Source organism: Protomyctophum parallelum, assembly GCF_964188405.1.
Source record: "Protomyctophum parallelum genome assembly, chromosome: 1".
Lineage (NCBI taxonomy): Eukaryota > Metazoa > Chordata > Actinopteri > Myctophiformes > Myctophidae > Protomyctophum > Protomyctophum parallelum.
This window is the reverse complement of record NC_139697.1, coordinates 29,219,583-29,225,628: the sequence shown is the minus strand read 5'-3', so window position 1 is coordinate 29,225,628 and position 6,046 is coordinate 29,219,583. Positions and strand designations below refer to the sequence as shown.

Here is a 6,046-nt window from a genome sequence, read left to right as displayed (position 1 = left end):
AAGGAAAACTTTTGCTCAACTTCTCTAGCTGTTGAACAGAAAAGGCATTTCCCAAAAGGACTAGCTTTTTGTGTGGGCAGAGTTCGGGGGAACATTTCACAGCATGTTCCTTTTTTTTAAACTCTCACCTACTCTCTGAGAGCTTATAAGGGAGGAGTAAGTAGGGCAAAGGACCTGTGGGTTTTTTCAGGAAAGAATAACATTTTCACCGCCTGAGGGGCCGATGACTGAGAGTGGCCTGCAGATGGCACTGCAGTGACACTGTGCGGCATCACGCCACTGTTTAGCAGATGGCTAGTGTCACATCCTGCACAGAGCAGCTTGAGCATACATATGAACCTGACTGACCTACTCAGGAGACCCGAGCAGTGACGTTTTCAGAGCAGTCAGCAATCTCCGCTATGTCACAATTGCTATGACAGATCAGGGTCAGAGGTGTGTGTGCATGCTTGCGTGCATGTGTATGCATGCGTGCGTGCACACGTAAATAGGCCTGCTCTCCCCTGTGTTATCATTACATATAGGGTTCGTCTTTCTGACTGTGTGAATCTAATATCCCTAAAGGGGGAGGCACTTTCAGGTAGGGGATGGAAATGTTAAGAGTTCAGTAGAAAGATAGAGGTAGATGTGATCCTTTCGGTTGTGAGGGCTTGAGGTCTGTGTGTGTGTGTGTGTGTGTGTGTGTGTGTGTGTGTGTGTGTGTGTGTGTGTGTGTGTGTGTGTGTGTGTGTGTGTGTGTGTGTGTGTGTGTGTGTGTGTGTGTGTTGTCAACGCTGTATGGCACAGTGTAAATCAAGTTTTAGCCTGGGTAGTGAATCTAGGAGTCTAGGAGAGCACTCACTCCCCAATAATAACATTATTTACAAGAGCTTCAGCCAGACTATATTTGTGTGATATATTAAAAAATGATTACTGGGAATTCTGTCCTTGATATTGTTTATTGTGTGAATCAACAATGCTGAACCTGGCCCAGGCCGTAGCGTAACGGTCTGGGCACCGGACTGGTAATCCAGTCGCAGTGTGCCGCGGGTTCGACTCCCGGACCCGACACGGCCTTTACTGCATGTCATCCCCCCATCTCTCTCCCGTTTCCTGTCAGCCTACTGTCTGTCCCTTCAAAAATCAATAAAAGGCGTAAGCCGCAAAAAAATATCTTAAAAAAAAAAAAAAAAACAATGCTGAACCTGGTGGAAACTGCTGAATGTGATCAGGTTATATGATGATGTTACAGTTCAATACAGGAGTCTAACAGTGATGATCAATGTATAAAAGTTCACTATTTATAACCTTGTTTATTTTTAGATGGGCGATTTGTGTTCATTAACCCTATCGTCCCTCCCTATTTAGGCATGTCAAAATAGACCATTGTCCCTTATTCCTAAACCCATTTGCCATGTTTTGCTATTTTGAAAATCCTTTTAAAATAGTTCAAATAACAAGCTCACAACGTGTCGATGTAGATCGGCTAGTTGACTTGAACTATTTAAAAATGTTTTTCAAAATAGTAAAAAATTGCAAATAAGTTTAGGGATAAGGGGTAAGGTAAGATAGGGCCCCATTTTGTGCAGAGGGAAAAGAAGGGGAGACCACTGGGATCACGAGTAATGAAGTACCCTATTGGTCTGAATATAAAATATGTTTTTTTCCAATGGAAATATCCTAAAAAACAGGACCGTATTATAATCAGGGACTAGACTATTTGACATTCAATGTTCTTTTTCCACAAATGAGTCTTGAAGAATGGGGCTCATCTTATATTCGGGACAATACGGGTATAGGGTCTCTAGACAGAGGTACAATAACATTTGCCAGGCTGAACGCTAGGCTGGATACCATGCTATTATCCTTTCCCAATGTTCAGCACCCTAGTATTTAACAGTCCAACCTCTCAGTCACCTCTACCCATCGCTGTCACATCTGACTTCAGCCCGGCCCCCTGGCCAGAGCGGTTTCCTGGCAACAGAGTAGCCACGTTTTCTCACAGAGGCCTGCTGGTAGATGTGGATTCAGCAGTATAGGGACATTTACCAGAAGCTATATGTGGACATCCTCATCGCATGATGGCCATTATTGAATAAGCAAGTAAACATCTCTTTCTCTCTTGCTCACCCCCACTCACTCACGCACGCTCTCTCTCTAATCCCCTCAGTCACACTTACACATGACCATTTATTAGAAAAATTAAACAACACAGTGGCAGGAGCTTTCACACTGGATTTGGAATATAATTAAAAGCTCAAAATGATCTGCATGCAAAACACATGCAAACATCACACTCGTGCACCAAAGAAAGCTGCTTACTTGCATTCTACTCTCCTATCAGGTGTCGGACCCAAGTTAATTAGTAGTCACCACCACTGCGTAGCATACAGCTTCAGAAAGCCAGGCGGGATTTAAAGTTCAATAAGCTGACACTAACTTTTCTCCTTGATTTGCAAAGAAGGTTGGCTATCACAAAAAATGTCTCATTCTTATTCAAGAATGATAAGTTGTTTTCAATGTTTGTGTTAGGACAATGTTTGCGTTTACACAAACCTTGAGGGTTGGACATAGGTGGACATAGGAGGGGCTAGCGCCCCTCAAAAATATGTTTCCACAAAAGTGAAGTTCCACAAGAAGTTGAATGTATGGGTTGCCCAATGCACCCAAAACAAGGCCATGGTCTGAACCTACTATATGTATTTTTTTTTAACAAGCCCTTATGTAATCGCCATTCTGATTTTTAATATATCACACAAATATAGTGTGGCTGAAGCTGTATTGATTATTCTGTGATAAAAACATTACAATGTCACAGAGATATCTGGCTAATATGGAGAAGCATTTTTCTGTCACCGGACATCAAACTGTATACTGTTATGAATGATGTCACCATTTGGCAAGGAAATGTTAAATCCTTATCATTATCATAGACACGTCTGGGTATTGTTTCTGACAATTCTGAGACAGCATTTCATAATGAAACTGTGCTCAGTTTATAGTCATGCAAGGTCTTATATTTCTGCTTTTTCTTTTTCTCTTGATGTAGCCCTTTGAGATTTATTTCAAATGTAAAGTGCGTTACAAATAAATGTATTATTATTATTAATATTATTATTATGTCTTACAACGTATCCCATGTGTAAGCATGACATATTTTTGCTTGGCCCCAGGTGTTTGTGAGGACTTTGTATAGACTAGGTTTAATAAGGTAATAGCAAAAATCCATTAGCTGCCTTTCAAAATGGCAAAAACGTAATTTTCCAAAAGCTTCAATAATTCCTACCCTTTATGTGAACAAAACACTCCTCAGGCTCCCAGCATGTCGTGGCTCTTACACTATAAGTGACAGGCTATAATTATCCCAGCATTTGAACTCTGATTGGTAGCATCTGCCACAAAGAAATAGAGCTGAGTTGTGGAGGAAATTGTCCACGGGCAAAGTAAAACTAATGATGTTACTTTCTCTTTTTTACTCATAAGGAGGAAAAAAGGGAAGAGATATTGATTGCATGACTCAGTTCTAAAGGGAGATCCCTATGCCCTCGACGACGAACCTAATGTTCTTCAGTGATTATTTCAGGCTACTTTCATGCCATTCATTATTCCATCCTTCCTGACTGAAAGGATTATAGAGCACTGGTCTTCAAACATGAATTGAGCTGGTTTTATATTGATCTGACAGAAGACAGTAATCTATATCGGCCTCTGCCTAAAAACAAGACCATGCTCCAACTCTCTGTACTTCCCCATTTTCAGTTTGTTACATTGGCTGTGACTCCATGACCTGCGAAATACCTTAAACATGGTCAATTCTGTCATTGTGTTCAAAGTTGCCTACTATCAGAGACATATATTTCACATTCTTCCAAATGCTTTTCAGACGAAACCATCAAACCATCTTCTCTCTGTGAGCTTCTTTTCACATTTGACCGTTTTTAAGTAGGTTTTGACTGTCATCATGGCTGCATATCACAGATGGGTTTTAATGGTTGTTGGCTCCTTTCTGCTTGCCTTACAGTTATTTGCATTTATTAAAAGGTTTGTTTGACAAGTCGTCATGTTCTCTGTATTATGGAGTTCCTCAAGCCATTTTGCCTGATGGATGTGGATGTAGCCTACAGTATGTCTGTCATAATGCAACAAGGAAAGCCTGAGTTTGACTTGGTTGCACACAGACGTACAAGCACACAATGCAGCATGCATGGTCAACGGACACATAGACAGACACACACGCACGCACAGTCACACGCACACGCACACACACACACACACACACACACACATTAAAGGAGTTTACAGAGATATGTAGGCCTACTGGGAATACATCTATTATGTAATAACAAACAAAGTCACTGACTTTGACCAAAATAAAAGTGTTCTTGTCTGTGTTTGTGGTCTGCCTGACTCGCTGACAGCAGGGGGGTTTGTTTGCGGAGGCAGTTTTATTTTAAGATCAGCATCACTGGCTTCACTGACAGCTGGGTTGCAAAAGGCCATCTTGTATTATCCGTATTCTCTCATGGTCTGTTTAGGCTGCCTGCTGACAGACATCTACCAATCGGCAGCCAAGAGCAATCCAGGTCAGGCCGAACAAATTAACCCACTTAGACCCTATATACACGTTGTTGATCGGAGTCCCCCAGGGGCCTATACTGCCCTATAAAGCCAAAGTGCAGTAACTACGCAAATAATCAAAACTGAAAAAAGGATTTAAAGTGTTTCAGTTGGCCAGCCAAATGAGTTATTGATATATGCACACTTTATACAGTAAGTGAGGCTTTTTGCACTATATCTGTTCATGACATGAAATTAATGTCTCCAAGCTCGGCTATACTTTGGCCGGATGTTCACCTCTGAATAGGGATGCTAAGGTTCCTGTGGTTAAAACCCACCGTTACATACGTATACGGTACGTATATGTGACCGACTAGTCACTACCCTGGGCAAGGAAGGACACAACACAGGGCAGCTTTCTTAAGTAGACTGGTTTATGGAATAACACAACATATGACATTTTACACAGGATAGCTTTCCACTGTCTGGACCGAGGCTATCTCCTGAGTGTTTATGGAGATGACTGATTTAACCTGTTGTGCCTTGATCAAGTCCATGCACAACAGGTGCGCAGCCACACCCAGCTCTGAGTTCAGTTCTAGTTTGACTCAGGCCAGGTGTGACTGCTTAAATCAGTCACCGTCCATCTCACAGTATATACTGAGCGTATAATTCATAGGCAGCATACATGGAACTAACATGACATTAATCCCTTACACTGTCTTTAGGCTACTGGAGAGAGACATACAGTAGATCTATAAAGGGGGGAAAGTATACACAGAGGATTACCGAGAAAGGATGGAGGGAACTAATTCCTGCACGTGTCAGCTCAGTACTGCTTGAATGCAACACTATCCTCAATGGTCCATTCAGTTTCAACACCCATGTGACAGCCTGGTCACCGCCGGCTCGACTTAGCACGCGTACATGTTATTCTATATGGCCTGTGTGTCCAATGCACAGTGTGGGGCTGCTCTGGCTGAACAGTAGCACATCATTTATGTTCTAGGGATTCCCTCTTGAGATGAAAACATTTTCAAGGGAGACCTGCAGATTGCACACCATCACAAGGTTACACAAATTAAAGAACAGAACACTCTAAGACAGAACATGTCAAAAACTAAAATAAAACAAGGAAGGAAATTAGAGGAAGTTATAAATACACATGGGCAGTTATTGGGCAGTAACTAGTTACTAGTAATATATTACTGTAATATAATTTTTCCCAGTAACAAGTAAAGTAAGGCATTACTCTGCCAAACCATTAATATTATTTCTATTTACTTACTGTAAAAGAAAAACACACATATTACATATTACTAGGTTATTTCATGACCAGGGTGCAAAACAGGACAAAGCTGCTCTCACCAAGTTCAGCAAATCCTGGGTAACTGCCTAACTGGTAGAGCAGAGCAGCCATCTAACAGTGGAGGGAGAATCATAGCAGCTGTTAGTCAGTGATAAGGAATGACATCTAATCAGGGTCGGTGTCAAATGTCTGTGTGGGACT

The 6,046-nt window shown here is 41.6% G+C and overlaps 1 protein-coding gene across 2 annotated transcripts in view; it reads right to left on the bottom strand.

Moving 5' to 3' along the window:
• rpl14 (ribosomal protein L14) overlaps positions 1–6,046 on the bottom strand; it is a 143,006-nt gene that overhangs the window by 80,995 nt on the left and 55,965 nt on the right. The window lies entirely within an intron of this gene.